We start from the raw sequence: 20661 nt of genomic DNA, 5'->3' as shown, positions 1-20661 counted from the left end.
TACAGATACACATACATACACACACATACATATATCCATGCATACATAAATACTACTTGCATTCACTCATACACATATACACATAGACATGCATGCATACATACATACAACTACATACAATATACATATATGCATGGTATTGGAAAAGGAAACTAGAGAGATTGAGGAAGGGTTGGATGTTGCTTTATCTCCAGGACCAAGGAAGGACTCCTCAATATGGTATTTTAGAGAAGAGATGAAGACCAGAAATCCATAAACTAACATGAGCTAAAGTTGTGTGCTGTTAACTATTATCACATATTGGAAAAGAGTAAGAAGGCCGCTGTGCCTGGAGCAGACTCAGAAAAGAGAAAGGATGCAGAGGGGAAGTCAGAGGAACAGCAAGGGCCCAGATCATATGGAACCTACAGGCTTTGGTAAGGACTTCGTATTTGCTCTGCATTGAAAAATCTTTGAAAATGAAGAAAGAACAACTATAGTGAGAAGATCTGAACCAGGAAGAAGAGAAGGGATGCTCCAATCAGGACACGTTTCCTAGATTCAAGGATGCAGCTAGGTCTGTGGAGTGCAGAACTCAGAGCTGGTCATCGACAATCAGTTATTTCTACAACAGAGGGTAGGAGAAGATTACTTGACAGAACCGTAGGACCAATCTGAATTTCAGTATTTGTGTGTGTGTTTTTAACAAAGAGAAAGTAAAGAAAGAAAGCAGTGACTGAATAAGAGTTTGGGTCAAGAGACAGAGCATTAAATGAGGCAAAACAGACGGTTCAGAAGAGCTACCCAAAGGCAGCATAGGCAATAGACAGCGGATGTGACAGTCCCTGATAACCTGCAGCAAACACTGAAAAGGTTGACTAACCCTTTTGGTCTCATCTCAATCCTGTCGCACTTACATATTGTTGCAATAAAGTGAGTAGAGGATTGATTCACTGATATGATAACCACTTCTAAAATGTGTTCTTGTCTGTGCAACTGCTGGCCTCAACCTCAGAGATCTGCCTGCCTCCTGAGTGCTGGGATTCAAGGTGAGCACCACCATAACCAATGTCTATGTAACTCTTATCCTCTTCTACTTCTCCTCCTCCTCCTCTTCCTCCTCCTCTTCTTTCTTTCCTCCTCCTCTTCCTCCTTCTTTTTGTACTCTATTAGATAAATAGAACTGAGCAATCCACCTGAGTTCATCACTGGTGACAGACTCCCTCGTTGCTAGTTGAGTGTTTGCCAGACTCTGGATCTTCCTCTGTTGCTATCTCTGCCAACAATGACCTCTTCTCCAGACCCCCCATCCCAGATTCCACACAGAGACAGAAGATGATTTCTTTCCTATCCTAGTCTTTTACAGACAGAATATTTATAATTAGGAGCTAAAATCAAAAGTATGGAAGGCAGCAAAATTATTTCACAGTTTTGTTGAAGCTAGAAGGAAGAATGAAATATTTAAAGACAAGTAAATTGCTATGAAAATTTAAAAATTCATTCTATTGTAATCTCTGAAGCTCTGGCACTGGGACAGGCATGCATATTAACTGGCACAGTTTTCTCAGATAAGCTGGGTACGCATGGAAGGTAATAAACTTCAGGATATTTGGGAAATTAAAATCTAATGAGAAAGCATCTACGGTTTAATTCACCGCATTGATGCATGCCTTGGGCAAAACACTGTGAGGGGATGTGTGAAATATGCAATGAGATGAAAACTAAGTCCCCCAATTAGAGAAGGAAAACCACAGAACAAGAATTAAGTATTGAATTATTTTTAGTAACCCCAACCCCCACGCATACACCATGCTAACCATTCTGCAAAAACATTGAGTGTCTTCAAATCTAGCGGTTTTGCCCAGTCATTTTCCAACTCCCTAAGGTGCCTTCTGTGATTCTCTACCTTAGAAATAGTGTTCATCCTTTAAGCTGCAGCTTCCTGGGAATTTGTGGATCTCTCCTGTGGGGATTAATCCTTCCTCTGTTCTTCTTGGAGACTGGATGTTTTTGCAGATGATATATAGCTGTCTGCTTACCTATCCTGTTCAGAACACTTTGAAGACAGACATTATATTTTATTCTTTTTAAAAGAATAAGTTCAGTGTCTTTTCCAGTACTGTAGCCACAAAAACCATGTAAGATATTTTTGTGACGCTAATTTTTCTCTTAGGTCATCAGTCTGATAAAGCTTAACAAAGGAAAAATTAAAAATAAAAACTTAGTGCATACAATTTTTTTGAGAACTGGAAACATTGTTCACCTTTACTGGGAAATAGAAGAATGAGCTATACAATATTATTGCATTTTCTAGAAAACTCTCTTAGACCTTTTAAAGATAAGAAAATTGAAGACCATAACATTTAGCTGACGAGTCAAAAACCCTACAGCTTCAAGGAGAAAATGTCAATCTATGCACAGTGGAAATTTCTCCAGATGGACTCCAATGATAACTGACTCAATGTCTGCACTTCAGATCTGCCCTAACTGATGCCCCATCCACTCTCCCCCTCCCTCAAGCCCACCTCTGTCACCACTCAGCTCACCCACCCTCAGCTGGCTCCAGTGGACAGCCAAAGGACAAGCACAACCTTTATTGAGCATGTACCCTGTGCCCAGGATCTTGAAATTATTCAGCATCTCTTGTCTTATTTGATGGCCAGAATCTCACTGTGCGATTGAATCCCAGCACTCGGGAGGCAGGCAGATCTCTGAGGTTGAGGCCAGCAGTTGCACAGACAAGAACACACTTTAGAACTGGGAGAACAGGAATTCTCCCAGATGGTATAGCTAATGGTAAAGTCCAGCTTTCTGTCTCTATTCCTTCTGCCAAACTCAATACTGTGGTTATACTTTTAGTCCTTATGGCTTCATGATCCAGAGCCCTCAATGCCAGCCAAGCCTGCTTTACTCTTTCAGATCATTCGCACAGCTCCTGGCCAAGAAGTGCAGCTCCCCAACCCTAACATTGTTAAGCACTAGCCATTTCTTTTCTACCTTTTCCCAAGGTCCAACACTCCTCTCCACCAAATGCAGAAAAAGAGGTCTGTCACTTGATGCTCCTAATGAACTCTCTACCCAGTTCATGATGCCTTTCTCAAGCTGCATGCATCTGCCTCTCTGACCCATGGCACGAAGAAATGAAGGCTTTTTAACTTCCTCCAACTCCACCCCCCCCCATTTTCCTACTTTGTTGTTCCTCACCCTAGACTTCCTATCTGTTGCATTTTTCAAGTTGACTCCTGCGATATTGGACAAACAGGGCTGGCAGGTACTCCCCTTTCACTGTCCTTTCTACTCCAGAGCAATCATGGAAATTTGGGGTGAGGTGTGAGTTAAGGTGAGAATTATTGCCCACAGCAAGAAGTAGTGGAACTGATAGTGAATTATGATAAAGGGAAGAATAAAGAAACGTGGACCCATTTTGACACCAGGTCATTGGATAAGAGTTTGATGAGGACAGAGAATTTCAAGTTGTTGACTGGACCACAGGGCCATAGTTTAGAGGACCAGTGACTCCAAATTGATGAGATAACAGAGACTAGGAAAGTGAAGAGTTGCTCTTTGGTGTTTGTGGTTGTAGATGGTAAAGGGAACCTTCTCATATGCATAGCTGCTGAGAGAGGGTGGAAGAGATTCACATTCAGGAGTGAGGAACATGGAGGGTCCAGACACTTGTGCTTGACAAAACTGTCTTTAACACTCTCGCTCCCACACAAGGAATTTAAAACAGATTAGTACTGTAAGTGAGAATTTAACCAATAAAGCATGCCAAGTGCATTTTATGTATCTTAAAGTCATTTAATTGGCCACGTTATTAAATCATACGTAGGTAGGACCACACATATGCTAACAAAACCATTTGTTTAAAAAATATCTTTCTTAAACTGAAAAGATAAAAGAGGTGTTAAAGTATATTTTATACTTTGAGAGAGTAAGTCAAAGGTCAAATACATCAGGTCCTTACCACCAGAGTGCAAGCCCTTAGTGCCTGGACAGTACATTGAACTTCCAAGGAGACTACATATAAATTGCTTATCATTTATATTATATCATATATATGTATACATATTAATTATATAAGTTAGTTTTCTAAGCTATGATAAAAATATTCTCACAAAATCAACTTCAAAGGAAAGAATTTATTTTGGTCTACAGTGTTCCAGAGGGGTACAGTCCATCATGAAGTGAAGACACAGAAGCAAGCAATGAAGGCATGATGTCAGGTAGGGAACCTGCCTGGTCACATGGGTCTCACTCTCAGCAAGCAGAGAGAGATCAGGAGAAGGGGGCAGGTTGTGGAACCTTAATGTCCATCCTCAGTGACACACAGCCTCGACTCAGGTCACCCCCTAAACATTCCACAACAGTCCCAAACCACTTCAACAACTAAAGGCTGTGTCCAAACATGAGCTGGTGGGGAGATTTCATGTTTATATGAAAATATGCACACATATACACCCCACATTCCACACATGCACATATACCATACCTGCACACACCATATATACATACACTTGCAGGCACATACATATACCCCATACATACACACTCATACCACACACACCACACATACATGTATACCACACACATGCACATGCACACACATGCACACATATGCATTATAACATACCACATGCACAAGTACACTCATTTGCAAGCATGCGTGCACACACGCACACACACACACACAAACACGTAGATACACATCCAAACACATATTCATCCAAGTCTCCAAGTCCTGCCCATTTGTTTTATTCTAATTTGGATGCATATAACTTGAACTGATTTTCTTATTCTTAATACTTTTCTCCTTCACATTGATAAGAACCACTGGAATCCAGTCCTTAGCATCCTGTTATAGGTAGACGTTTCAGGGCTTAGCTGCCTTTCATAATTCATCTCATAATTTTCTCAGGTCAGAATATCACTCTTCTCTTTCTTTTTGATCAGCCTTGCAATTCTCTATATTTTCTTTCACTTTTTACAATGACTCAAAAATAAAATTCAACATGCCTTTTGTTCTATTTTTCCAATGATCCGTCATTTGTACTAAGGTTTTCCTTTGCTTTGCTGAACACACCGTGGTGGAGTGCCTCTCTCTGAAACACTGAGAGCTTTTCCAACACAACACTCAGCTTAATTAGTGCCAATAAAAATGTGTTAACGTGTCTCTTTTATATCCACTATACTCTGAATCCCCAGAGAACAAAAATGAGATCTTTTCTTATTGTATTCGCTAATTTGAGCAGTGCCTGGCTAATGGAAGGGAACTGGCAAACCCTTGTGGAGGACACCTGTGACCCCAAGCGGTATTAGTCAGACTCTCTTGTCTCTTCACTACACATTCAGGCTGGGAATGTAACATCCCACCATTTCCAGTTGGCTTCCTCACCCATTAAATGCAATATCTTTTCTACTTATTTTAGTAGTTGAAATGATTCTTTATAAAATAATATAAAGTCCATGGGCATGCATATTTTAGCATGTTAACTTCTGTGCTTGCAGTTGAAAGTATCACAGTGGATATTTCTACACAATGATTTTCTACCTAGAGTAGTTTCCCCCCACATCTCTTCTAGGAGACATTTGTCAATGTTTTAACTGGGTGGGAAAAGGATTGATTGCTGGTAGCCCCAGGTTAGAGAGCAGAGACGCAGCCTATATCATTTAACGCACAAGAACATTTCTCATAGTAAAGAATTGTCAACAATGACAAGCTTTAGCAAGCCTGTTTAAAATTTACAAACACATGGCAGAGAAAACACTCCTCTGAATTTAGTTTTACACTGTGCAATTGTTAGGATTTTAGTTATTTGCACATGAGTTGAGAGCATCATATTGACTTTCTTGTAAGTTTTGGAATAATTCCATCTTTCATAATATAAATATGTTTGTTTACTCTCTGTGCGGTCCGTCAGAAATAGCCATAACATAGGGCAGTCTCTCTGCTTTCCTCTCCCGCTAGGCACCTAGTGATTTTATATGTCTCCATGTTCCAAACACTAGACTAAGTTTTGTAACTAACCATCCTTGTGACTAGCAGTGATGTATGTGAATTCCATGCCAGAAGGCTGAATGGCTGGTGCAGGCTGGTCTGGCCTGACTAGCTCTGGTTCAGTGATTGGAAAAGGAGACACTGACATGGTGACACCACAGAGCAAACTCAGCCAGGATTTCAGAGCTTTGCTCAGTACATGATTGCCTAGAGTACTGCCCAAACTAATGTCAGGATTCACATGGGTCACAGTAAGAAATGTTGCAGTGGGAAGGTTGTTTGTAATGAATAATGAATTTTAATGGGCTAGTTCAGTTATGATTCCACAAGAAAGGGGAATATCACTGGCTATGCTATGTATCTCATAGTCTCTGGGATATGATAGATATTTTAAAGTATTTTAGTCCTTTAGTTCTGCAGAGATAGCTCAGTGGTTAGTAGCTCTGGCTACTCTTAATGAGGACCTTGATTTGATTCACAGAGCCCACATGGCAGGTCATAATTATCTGTAATTTGAATTCCAGAGGATCTGAGAGGCCCTCTTTGGGCACCAGGCACACACATACATGGTGGTCTACAAACATAAATGCAGATACAATATCCATATACATAAGAAGAAAATAAAATATGGGAAATATATTTTAATCTCTTGTTGAGGGAACACAGATAAAGAAAACTGTTGACCTTTTGCTTCTGACAATGCCTTTGTTCAGTTATGGCAAGCATTTGACAGAAGCATTTTGTCATATAGAATATACCAGACACCAATTAATTTAAATCGGATGCACCACTACTTGAAACCCACTTGAGCTTATTGACCCCCAAGTCTCCTCTCTGTGCTCACTGGAAACTCCCAGGGGATGTTTCATGCTCTTTTGCTCCCTGGGAAATGCCTGGGTTACATTAGTCATGCATCACAGGGCATTTTCTGTCATAACTCAGCATGTCTGGTCTTGCAAAACTTGCCCTCTTGAGGACAAATAACTCCAGCCTGCAAATAATTATACCTGGATAATAAATACACAGCAGTCTCCAAGTGCCTTTTAAAATACTGATAAATGAATGCTGAGCTCTTCCAAACTAGGAAGGTCAGGGAATGTGGGACTAGGTCTCTGAGTTGGTGTCTGAAATCTGCCATCTCCTATCATCATGGGGTTCAAGTGTCCATGTTAAAGGGCTGTTAACTGTCTCAATCTATGCATATGGTTTATAATATGTGCTGCATGGCAAATATTCATGAAACAATATCTAATATTATCTCCAGCTATTCTGAACTATTATCTATTATAATTTCTTCGTGGTGTTATTCACATTAATGAGGCAAGCCATTGTTTTTCTTAAAGTGAATACATGCTTTACCAACTAATATCTCAAAATAAATTTAAAAGTGTAAAACTAATATCTTAAGATGGGACTGCAACCCACTTTGAAATATGCCTGCCAGAGAGATTGCATCACATCAAGACATCAAAGTTAAGCAAATATTCATATCTTTGGAAATAATATTTTTAAAGGACTTGACAGAAAAGAGGGATCTTTAAATTTTCTCTAACCTTTCCACTTATCTTTCAAATATCCAGGCAATTTAATAAATTGCACTTTAAAAACTGGGTGTGGAATTCATATTGTAGATAAAATCCAAACAAATTGGTTAAAAATTATTTGGTGGGTCAATAGAAGACAGCCAATTTAATATGAGAATAAATCCTAACAATGGCTATTGTACATTGTTTAGAAATTGGTACATAGATCTCTGTAGAGAAGTTTAAAAACCATCTTACCGACTTCGACAATTATTGGAGGTCCAATAGAACATTGACATAAGATCATATCATAAACTGTGAAGATAATATCATTGTATTTAGCTCAGTGGTGCCAAGAATATTAGATTACCTGGGACATTGTATTGGCAAAAGGCAACAAGTATACTTGTCCAAACTGGCTCTAATTTTATTTACAGTTTGCTAAGTTCTTTTTGCTGAGCTGCCACAAATTAATGAGGTAACAGCATAGGCTTTAAATTAAATGGCTAAACTTTATAGAGAAGGCTCAGCACTTTCAGAACGTTTGTTGCATTGATTGTGAGGACTTGATTTCAGCTCCCATCAGCCACATAAGATGCCAGGGAGTGCATGAGCGAGCCTGTGATCCCAGCTACCATGGGAAGAGACTGGAAGATTGCTGGGGCCTGCTGGCTTCCAGCCTAGCTGAGAAAATGCTAGCACCTAGTTTATAGAGAGACTTTGCCTCAAAGGTACAGGTAGACAGCAATAAAGGAAGACATCTGATGCCCTCTCCTGGGCACACGTACACACACACACACACACACACACACACACAAATAAAATAAAATTTTAAATAGTTTTAAAATTAAATGGCTAAATAAGAATGTATGGCCTCTGAAAAATTATTGCAAAATTTAATTGTTTGATACATTTGAAATATTTAATACATTTATAATTACTTGAAATTACATTAATAACAGAGGCACTTCTCTCCTTTTATTTCTAGTCATATCTTGCTATCTAGACACTTAAAAATAATATGTTATTAATTTAAACAGAATATCACACAGAAAACACACTTACACACGCACAGCACAAACTTGACAGGGAGCACAGCATTGGGTATCCAAGTCCTTCTCAAAGTGAGGTTGACTTTTTAGCACATTTTATACATTTGTAAAGTGTATATTCATGAATATCACTTAAACATCATTTTGTGTGGTAAATGATACTACATATTTTAGTTTTGGTATAACTGAAAAAATGAGAAATTGAAGACTATGTTCTCCTGTTATCAAATAAGAGGCAGCAGAGCCAGAAACTGACCTCAAGTTGCTTCTAAATCCTGAGCCCTGTTTCTATTTAAAGGATACAAAGGTGTTCAATGTCTAAGGCCAAGATGTAAACCCAAGTCTAGAACAGAATCTTGGATTCACTTAATATTTGCTTATCAAATACCTAGTGAATACCTTCTATTTGAGTATGCAAATTTATGTTACTATAGTAATGCAGCTGGGGGTTCCTGTCGTCCCTTCCCAACTGTAAAGTGGAGCATGGAACACTGAATGTACATGTAACATAGTACCACAGGATGCTTTGAAAACAGGAAAAAGTGGATATCCAGGAAAGGTCAGAAAAGTGGATAAAGCAGGTGTTATTTAATGACATAGTTAAAGAACATCACAAAGATGGACAAAGAAAAGAATAGGAAAGAAAGTCTTCTGTAAGTCCATGCAATCTGCGACAAAAGAAAAAAATACTTAACTGTGTAGACAGAATATTTTGTACATTGTATGGATGCATCGTCTGTCAATGAAAAAGCCTATGGCCTATGGCTTAGGCAGGAAATGGAAGGAGGAACATCTGGGAGGCAGGAAAAATTCTGGGAGAGATCCAAGCAGGAGATTTTCCAAACAAGATGTGGGGCAACGGACACATGGTATCTGAGCACAGGTAACCAGCCATGTGGCAGAATGCAGGTTATTTTAGTTATGATCTAGTCAGAATAGAGCCTAGTTATATGGTGAAGATATCTGTAAATATATTTTGAGTTTGAGTCTTATTGTTGAGAGCATAGGGTTTAGAAGCAGAACTGAATGGCTTCAACACAACTGCAGTAGATTGTTAGAAATAGGATGAGTGGGAAAGGTCCCATAAAAAACAGTCTATTCTTACAAAATTTAGACCTCAAAAGAAGTTGTGTTAGAAACCACTGATCAATTTTCCTTTTCTTTTAACCTTATTAAATTTTGATTGATAGTTAATGTGTACATTTTGATAAGTTTCTATACACGTAAGCACGAGTATGTTGTTACTCCAATCCAAGCATTAAACATTCTCGTTTGTTTCCAAATAGTTCCTGTATTTGTTCATGTTTATAACTTTTATGGATGTTTTGGTTTTTGAAAGAGTATTTCACATAAGGCCTAGTCGCGATGTATCTTAAGGTGCATAATACTGTTTATTATATATGTAATATTGTATATTATATGTAACTATAAATATGCAAATCCTGAAATGTAATCTTTTTTGAAGAAAGCTTCTTTCTATTGGTCTGTGCAATAAAATATTGATTTTGACAACAAAACATCAAATGACTGAATGTAAAAGGGGTATTATGTATAGCTAAAGGTTTCTTAAGCACAAACAAAAACAATTAAAAGCATAGAAATGTAAGCTACTAAGTTGGGAGAATATTTGCAAACTCTTCAATAAAGGGTTATTATCCAAACTATCCAAGAACCTCCAACAACTTGATACACAAAGATAAATAACCCATTAAACATGGGGAAGACTTGAATAGTTATGTGGTCAAAGAGAACACACAAATGACCACGAAAAGATGCATATTTAAACCGATCATCAGTCAAATGCAGAAAGTGATGTCATAGGTCACCTGTTACGATGGGTATTAGTAAACCTAAAAATAGCCTTGGTTGAAAGATAAGAGCAAACAAGCTGAAGCTGAAACGGGAACATCTTCCCTACAGTCTAGCTTTTATAGTGACAAGGGCACTATTTTAACTGTTGGAGAAGAAAAGCCACCAGTGTCCCCTCCCAGCTGTGAACACTATGAAGTTCAATCACAACATGGCAGGCAAGATGAGACACTGGTGCAGTAATGGTATGACAGTGGAGGGAGTAACCAAGTATGCTCCAACTGGAGGTCTGCTTTCCAGGAGGAAACTAGTGCATATATTGTATATCTAGTCAAAAACGTATGGCTAGAAAGTCACAGATCCTAGTAGGGGGCTTACTACTGTTTAGTTAAATAGATGCAGGATCAAACTGTCTTTTAAATATCTATGTTTACACCCATAGAAACAATATGCCGAGGTTATAACATTCATATATTCTTGATACGAAAGTGGAATGTTGCATTCATTGGACAAAACTTTATGTTGATTATTCCAAAAATAAAGCAGAACTGATACATTATCTGGTGCTACTCTTTCATGGTATGGATGCACAAATACCAAAATAAAGATCTTAACACAATGTGAGCACCTTTTTGTTCACCGTAGCAGAATTCTGACCAAACATGGCATGGCGATAATCCAAATCTCCAAGGAAAGGATGACTAAATAAAGAAAATTTGATTAATGCATACAATGGAGTATTATTCACTCTACAAAAATAAGAAAATCCTGCAATAAGCCAGTCAGAGAAGGGTGATTGCTACATATTATCCACTTATATGAAATAGCCAAAATAAATTTACACAAGCAGAGATCACAATGTTTCCAGAAGGTAGAAAGAAAATTAGAAATTACTGCCCAGTGATGTCATGTTTCAGTTATATGGGATGACCACATTCTAGAGATATGTCAATTTGTTAGGTTTTGCTAGGTTTTGTTTTAAATATTATAATATAAATACAACATTTCTCTCTTTTCTTTCTTCACTCCAAACTTTCCATTATACACCTTCCCACTTTCCTTCAAATCCATGACCCCTTCTTTCACTATTTTTATTTCATGCATATATGTATGTGTAAATATTAGTATGTGTATATACATATACAGTCTTAAATATAACTTGTATAATGTTACCTGGAAGCATGTTTTCAGGACTAACCATTTAATACAGGAAAACCAATTGGTGCGTTCTTTCCTGGGGAAAGACACCTCTTCCCCTCTCAGCTTTTCTCGGGCTTATAGTTCTTTGTGTAGGGTTTAAGGCCTCATGGAATTTCCCCCATCCAGTTTGGAATGTCTATCAGTATAACCTTGTGTCCTTATCCTCACAAATAATCATCTCTCATCCAGGAACTTTCCCTTTGCAATTAGTGATATTTTAAAAGGACAGAAACACGATTCAATTTGAATTTTAAAGATAGCATTCTGACTTCTAGTTAAAGATGGTAAGTTGAACAGTTGTACGTATCTCTATTTGCTCCTAAGTCTCACAAGCATTGAAAGTGACTAATTTAAAAAGTGGAAAATTTAAAAGATAAAATAGAGTGTTGTTTTCTAACAACAGGAAGTAAGAAACTACCACAGATGTTTTGAAGGTAGATAACACACAGTATGACTGACACATGGATAAGGCTTTACAAACCGAGAGGTACCTGGGAATATGATGATTTAATGTAACCTACAGACACTCAGGAACTGAAAGTGCAGCTACCCTTGAAAGCTACACTTCCAAACACCAAGCAATATTTTAAAGGTGTACTTGTTTTTAAAAATTTACATGTGCATATGTATTTGTATATGTGACTATTAGTATATATATATATGTGCTCACATGTGTGCATGTGTGTGTTTATGTTTGTTTGTGTATGTTACTGTGTGTGTCTTAGTAAAATTTCCATTGCTGTAAAGAGATACCACGGCCCAGGAAACTCTTATAACCGCAACAATTTAATTAGGGCTGGCTGAGAGTTTCAGAGGTTTAGTCCATCATCATCATCATCATCATCATCATCATCCCAAAAATCATGGTAGCATGCAGGTAGATTTGTTGTCGGAGGGACTAAAAGTTCTACATCTTAATCTGAAGGTATATCCAGGAGGAGACTGTCTTCCACAGGCAGCCAGGAGAAGATTTACATTCTACACTGGAGCTTGAGCATAGGAGACATTAAAACCAACCAAGACAGTGAAGAACTTCTTCCAAGAAGACCATACCTCCTCCAATAAAGCCACACCTCCCAGTACTCCCACTCCCTATGGCCAAGTATTGAAACACATGAATCTATGAGGGCCAAACATATTCAAATCACTACAGTGCATATGTGTGTTTGTGTTTATGTGTGTGTGTGTATGTATGTATGTATGTATGTATATATATTGTGTGTATATATTTACATGTGTGCAAGTAGCTTAAGAAATCAGAGGAGGGAGTCAGATGTTGGATCCCCTAGATCTAGAGCTACAGGAAAGTGTTGCACTGCCCCAATGGGTACACCTACAAAAGTAGAAAGTACCTTTAATTGTTGAGCAATTGTTCTAGCTTCTTAAAGTTGCTTTAAATTCTACAGTCCTGTACAAAACTCTCTCACATCTTCCTGTAAACAGCATAAAGATTAGTATCAGGAAATACTACACTGGAGAAGATGCCTGGTAAAATATAAAACCAAGTGCCATACAGAAAGGCAGAGTGTGGGTAATTCAAAAGACTAGATAAGGAACCGATCAAGCCTTCATCTTGCACCCTGGCTTATATCTTTCAGATAGGAGACTAAGAAATGCTTTTCTAGAGAAACTGAGGAGCCAAGGAGAAAGACACAGATACTGTCATGGAGTGAGCAACATGCTCTCACCTACTTATCCTCAGTGGAACATACAACCCTTGGCATTGTTTGTGGATGTTGCAATGGGCTATACTGTCCTACTTTTGAATTGGAGAAGTATGCAAATGTTAATAATAAATTCTCCTATAGAAGATCAAGAGATAATAAAGATGAAAGATGGAGAAACAACTCAATGACTAAGAACACCTGCTTCTGTTACAGAGGACCAGTTTCAGTTCCCAGCACCTACACGGTAGGTCATATCTATAACTTCAGTTCCAAAGTGCATGACTTTCTTTTATGGTTTCCATAGGCACACAGCTAGTATACATATGTACATGTATATTCATAAAATTTTTAAATCTTAAAAATAATTTTAATATGGAAAATCTTCAAAAAAATCAAAGATTTTAATGATGACTAGGAAAAATATTTTAAAAGAGAAAATTTTGGTCCAGGAGACATTGGGGAAAGAAAAAAACTTGTTTGCTTAAGAAGAAGTGGCACTTTCAGTAAAAATAAATAAATAAATAAATATAAAAACAAAGAAGAATTTTTGAAAAATAATACAATTGCAAAAGATAGCCTTTCTAAAGTCATCTAGAAAAAAAAAAGAGGCAAAACATAAAAAAACAGCTTTGTTTATTTAGATTATCTTTGCAAAGAATATCTACTTCTTTTTCCTCAAAGATTAAAACATATTCAATTTATTGCTGTTGGGTTATTGTCACAACAGATCAACTGCAGGTAGAAGAGAGAATGTTCTAGCTTCAAAATCAAGTCTTAAAAGGCATAAGACAAAGCTCAGAAGACAAAGAGCAGATACCCCTGAGATGCCAGAACTGGCTGACCTAGCCAAGCCATGAGGAACCTCAGCCATCTGGAGCCTGATGAGGAAGTAAGTAAGAGCTGTTTTATATACAACTCAAAACTCTGGAAAGGTCTGCTGTGCAACAATGTCTCAGCCATCACAAAAACAAAAATTAAATCCTAAAACAAACAAACTTTAAAAAAAAATAGGGTTTAAACAACCAGCTAAAAAAGCATTTCAAAGCGAGAAACTCAGGAAAGTGAAAGGCAAGGTACAAAAAATGATATAACCTAAGGCACATTCTAGAAATTATGGATATAAAATCCTCTATTGAGAGTCCTGTGACAGGTAATCATGTCAATGGGATTAAATTGAGAGATGCCTAAAAGTTTACTATAGCATGCCTCTGTTTCCTCCCATTCTCTTTGTCTTTTATGGTCTGAAATAAGATCTGCTTTAGGATGCATCTTTCTCTGTTAATTGGAATTCTTTAGGGAGTGTTTCCAGGAAGGATTAATCTACTTTGAATGTGGCCATTGCTGTTCCATAGCCTATTAGCCTAAATGGAATGAAAGGGGAGCAAGAAGCAGGTCAGCACAAGCCCTCCCTCTCCCTTTGTTTTCTGACCACATGCCTTCTGTTCTATTTTTGAACTATCTTTTATCATGACTTAATTATCACATTCACTGAAGCCTCTGAACCAGTGGGCCAAAATAAATCAGTTCTTCCCTCAAGTTGTTGCTGTTAGGCATTTCATTACAGCAATACAAATAGAAAGACAGACTAGTACAAGTCCAATAACTACGAGAAGATCTACACTAACTCTGAACTTATTTCAGAACATCAAAGATAAAAATATTCACAAAACCTCCAAGCCCCCTTTTCCCCTGTGGTTCTTAGCCCTTCTCAGGCAGCTTAGAGAGCTCTGGCACTGAGATGAGGACCTTGGTGCCTGGCAGTCAACATGGTGGCCTCTATCTTCCAGCTCACTTGAATCTACTACATTTTCATCTTGCACAACTGTGTGGCATCCAGGGAAGATAGATCAATGTCCTCACTAATGTAATTGATGTCAGTGCCAAATCTTTGTGGCCAGTCTGTTTGCCAGGCCCTGGCCAATGTCAATGTTGACATTCTCATCTACAGTAGAGGAGCTTGAGGGGCTGTTCTAGCACCTACTGCTGTGCAAACAGAGTCCTACCCCTCTCTGTTGCTTCCTTGGCTCAGGATCAGAAGGAGGAGGCAAAGAAAGAAGCATATGAGCAGTCTTTTGCACTAAACCTCTTGTTGGATATGTTCATTAAAAAGCAGAACCTATTGTTAGTCTAAAAACCAAAATTTTCTAGAGAAAATACATACAGATTTGACACTCAGGATGATGTTATACCTTGACCAATGCTCAAAGCAAGCAAGAAGTCAGTAAATAAATGCCTTTATACTTAAATATAGAGCCTAAAAATGTGTTATTAAGAATTATATACATAGACACACACACACACACACACACACACACGATTGTGCAATTATTTATTTATTTTCTCCTCTTCTCCACCCTTTCTAATCTACTCCATCTGGTAATCCTCCCACCCTCAGAAGGTTCTTTTCCACCTTGATAGTACCTGGGCTTCTTGACTCTTTCCCCATCAATACCTCTTTCCCTCCTCCATGGTCTTTTGTCTAGCTTCATAACCTATACCCACTTACACCCTCATACATCTACAGAAACACTAAGTACTAAGATCGACATGTGTGATTGAACTTGCACATTTATCTTTCTTAATCTTAGCTACCTTGTGATGCTATATATACTATACACTCTGAGGTGGTTTGAATGAAAACGTCCCCCTCATGGGAAGTGGCACTATTAGGAGGCATGAAATTGTTGGACTAGGTATGGCCTTGTAGGAGGAAGTGGATCACCGATGGCGGGCTTTGAGGTTTCAGATGCTCAAGCCAGGCCCAGTGTTACTCTCTCTACTGCCTAAGGATCTAGATGTAAATCTCTCAACTTCTCTCCAGCACCATGTCTGCCTACAAGGCACCATGCTTTCTGACATGATGATAACGGACTAAAACTCTGAACTGTAAGTCAGCCCCAATTAAATGCTTTCTTTTATAAGAGTTACTGTGGCATAGTGTCTCTTCATAGCAATAAAAACTCTAAGACAGAAATCGGTACCAGAGACTGGGATATTGCTGTGATAGGCCTGACAGTGTTTTTGCATGGAAGAATATAATTTGGAACTTTGAACTGAAAAAGTGATTGGACATTTAAGTGGGGTTTAATGGGACACACTAGTAGGAACATGGAAGACCGTGGTGCAGAATGTGATATGACTGTGGAAGCCTGGCTCAAGAGTATCAGAAGAGAAGCATATTAATATGTGACTTAGAGATCCTTCTTGTGATAGTTTGATAAAGAATGTGACTGCTTCCTGCCCTTGCCTAATAACTCTGCCTGAGGCTAAATCAAAGAGGCATGCATTAACAGCTTTGGCTGAGGTAATTACCAAGCAGCTTAGTATTGATGGTGTTGCATGGGTTCCTCATGTAGATCTATAATGAAAAGGAGAAAGATGAGCAAGGAAAAGTACAAAATGTACAGTTTGAGTAGAAAAGGGATAAGAGTGAGTATAAACAGATTAAAGAAAAACCTGACACTAAGTAGAATCAAGGGAGTGGTGACCTTCGAGCAAGACCCCACCCAGGTAAACTTCTAACTGGTGAAAAGAAATTAAAGAAATGCTTAGGATTGGGTGTGATGGTTCACACTTTAAATCACAGCACTCAGGAAGCAAAGGCTGCTAGATTTATGAGTTTAAGGCCACCCTGGTCTACAGAGCTAAATCTAGAACAGCTAAACTTAGATAGTAAAGAAAACCATCAAAACTAGAAGGATGGTGAAGACATAATTGAATGAGGCAGTCATGGTCCAGCCCCAGCAAGCAGCAGATCTTGGCAGCTTCAGTCACATGGTTTTTACTTTAGAGTCCAAGACTGAAGAGAGGGGCTGTTGAATATCCCTCAATGGTTAAGGTAAACCACAGAGGCCAAGTGTGTATCAGGAGTGTCCTTGCAGAGAGGCTAGAGGAGGCATTGTGTGATGCTGTGAGGGTGTAGCCTGGATTGCTTTGGAGACTCCAGGATGTTGAAGATACAAGAGGCATGGGACACCTACTGAGGAAAACTGTTAACAGGGAGTGGATAAAAGAAAGAAATGTGTTGCAGTCAACAAAACTGAAAGGAGTTGGAGGTGTGAATTGTGATTTGACATCAGACATGGGGATGCAGAGCTGGGAGTTTTCCCAGCTGGTTTTCAGCTTTGCTTTGGTCCATTATTTTCTCACTGTGTTCCTTTCCCTATGTTTTGGCATGGTGATGTATATTCTGCACCATGATATGTTGGAAGTGTGTGATTTGTTTCTCATTTTGATTTTACAAGGGTTACAGTTAAGAAATTGCCATGAATCTAAAAAGAAATACTGAACTTTGGACTTTTAAATGGTGTGGAGGCTGTGACAGAGTATGGATGAGGACTTTTGAAGTTGGAATAGACACAGTTTTGCATCATGACACAAGCCACAAGCCTATGGGAGCCAGGGAATGGAATGTGGTAGTTTGAATGAAAATGGCTCCCATAGGTTCATAGGGATGACACTATTAGGTTGTGTGGCCCTATTGGAGGAAGTGTGTCACTGAGGATCCCAAATGTGTCACATTTGGATCCCAAAGATCTACATTTAGAAATGTACAGCTCCAAGCTCCTTCTCCAACACCATCTTTGTCTGTTTTCCACAATGCTTCCCACCATGACAATAATGGGCTCAACCTCTGAACTATAAGCCAGTCTTCATTAAATATTATACTCCTTATATGATTGGTAAGAACAGGTATTCTTTGCCTGTGTGGTCTCCCTCTGAAATTGTCATAGCTCCAATTTAAAAGTGGTGAAATGCCTGGACCTATCCAACTGAGGTGCATTCTGCATTATAGCTAGACTACACATCTCAGAACCATCAAGGTTATTAGAAACATCCAACGACTGAAAATCTGTTAGGAATAAAAACACTTAACATGTTGGACAAATTTACTATGGTATCCTGACTGGGTGTACTGGTTTGAATAAAAATGCTCCCCAGAGGCCCATAGGGAGTGGCACCATTAGCAGGTGTGTCACAAGTATGTCAAAGTAGACTTTGAGGTTTCAGAAGTTCAAGCCAGGCCTAGTGACTCACTGACTTTGTGGATCCAGATGTAGAACTCTCAGGTACCTCTCTAGCACTGTGTCAAATAATTGTATAACCACTGATTCAGTCATTGTGACTGGTCTATCGCTATGAAATAATGACAACAGAGTGACTAGTTCGGAATATGAAGGCTGGTGTCTTCACACAGTTTGTAAATTTACTATCATTTAAGAATCACAAGTTTGTCGAAATAAATCATTGGCCTTAGACAACTTTACATCTAAAACTGGTTGAAGCTGAGAGGTGACCCGGGAATGAGAGCACAGGCTGCTCTTCCAGAACCCCAGGGTAGAATTCTCAGCACCCATATGGCAGTTCACAGCTGTCTGTAATTACAGTTCCAGGGCACCTTTTGGCCCTCTGTGGTCACCAAGTGTGTGTGTTACCATACAGGCACAAACATACAAGCAGGCAAGACACCCATACATGTAAAATATTTTAACTGGGTTCTGTAATCTCTTCATTTTTAATAAACTTAATATTGTACATCTTTGGAAGTGAAATAAGATAAAGAACAAATTAAACATATAGATATTGGGAAGTAAAAGAATCAGTAAATGCACACAGGCATGTAATATAATTCTAAAAGTAAATGCTTAGAATTACACCAATTTAATCTTGATTCATTATATACAAGTCTTTGAATTCAAAGAATGTGACCAGCAGGAAGGAGCAGAGGGAAAAAAGATGTTCATAGAAAAATGGATACAAAGTACCTTATATACACACATGTATAGAATTGCTTTGGAACAGCAATATACATGTGTAAAATTTATAACCTCATCTTATTATTGAAAGATATTAAATATTTGAATTATTATAATGGTTCATAATGTTTGTACCATATAAATATATTTAATGATATAGTGTTAAATCAATTTTCAGTTCTTCTCAAACTAATCAGTTTTACTCACTCTAGTTCCAGCAAATTGCCTGACAGTGTGTCTATAGAAATTGACATTAAAAATCAGAATGTTAAAGGCAATTTTGAGGGACTATAGACTGTTCCCAGAAACATACACACATGCATGCATATGCACAAACATGCCTCTAAATATACATACAAACACAGAATATAGAAGAAAGCAGTGTGGTTTAGAAGAAACTGCATAACAAAGATACAGTAGCCACATAGGATTGGCACATAAGCCAATAGAAGAAGAGGCCATGCACAAACAGGCCTGTTCTTATGAGAACCCATGAAGTAAGAGGGGATGGCAGCCCAGAGCACAGAAAAGCACTGTCTTTTCTATTATGTCCCTGAAATTGCTGGGTTTTAATGTTAGCATCAAGAAAAGCTTATTTAAAACAAATTTTCAATCTCTGTTTCAAGAATACCATGCTGATTAGTATAGTTTTAGTTCCCATTCAATGATTATCGCCAAATGGTATATTTTCATAAAATGCATATGCAAAAAAGTGTATCAGATCGTTTGAAAATTGCTTCTCTGGGACTCACTGCAACATGGAGTCCTCAAGACCAAGAACTTTGTCCAGTCTGTTTGTCTTTCTACCTCAAGTGTCTGAAAACACTTGTGGGCACAATTTTAAGCTTTTGAATCAATGAAATAGCATATATGTCTACCATAGTGACAAGACTCAGGTAAACCTTTTACCTAGCATGTAAAGAATGGAGAGTCTGGTTGGAAAAGCTTGAGAGGCCTCAACTGTGAGCAACAGATTCCAACTGAAAGAGAAAGCAAACGCAGGAGAAAAAACTGTGTGGAAAGGCTGGGCTGCGGTCCTAGGACTTGAGAGGCTAAAGCAGGAAGATCTCAAATTCAATGTATGGAGTAAGACCCTCTTTTCAAAAAGCACAAAAGAAATTTATGTGAGAACATCAAATGAAGCCACTTTTAAATGGAGTAAAAGGAAATTTTATTTCAAATTAAAAATCCCATTCAGTCACAAGTCTCAGAATATTTGTATTATTTTCTTTGTTATGTATGAAAACAAAAACTGCTTCCCTGTGTCTTAGTTAAGGTTTCCATTGCTGTAAAGAGACACCATGACCTAGGCAACTCTTATAAAAGACAACATTTAATTGGGGCTGGCTTACTGGTTCTGAGGTTCAGTCACGGTGGAAAGCATGGCAGCATCCAGGCAAGTGTGGCATTGAGGAGCTGAGAGTTCTATATCTTGTTCCTGCAAAGAGGAGGAGACAGCTAGGCATTAGGATTGGGTGCCTCCAGGCAGCTAGGGGGAGAGTCTTTAAGCCCACTCCCACAGTGGCACATTTCCTCCAACAAGGCCGCATGTATTCCAATAAGGCCACACCTCCTAAGAGTGCCACTCACTCCCTGGGCCATGCATATTCAAACGACCACACCCAATTAAAACAATCCATAATTATAATATATCTCCATTCTCCCTTCCTATTTTGC

Source organism: Grammomys surdaster, unplaced genomic scaffold, assembly GCF_004785775.1.
Source record: "Grammomys surdaster isolate TR1022 unplaced genomic scaffold, NIH_TR_1.0 315, whole genome shotgun sequence".
NCBI lineage: Eukaryota > Metazoa > Chordata > Mammalia > Rodentia > Muridae > Grammomys > Grammomys surdaster.
This window is presented reverse-complemented; position numbering follows the sequence as displayed.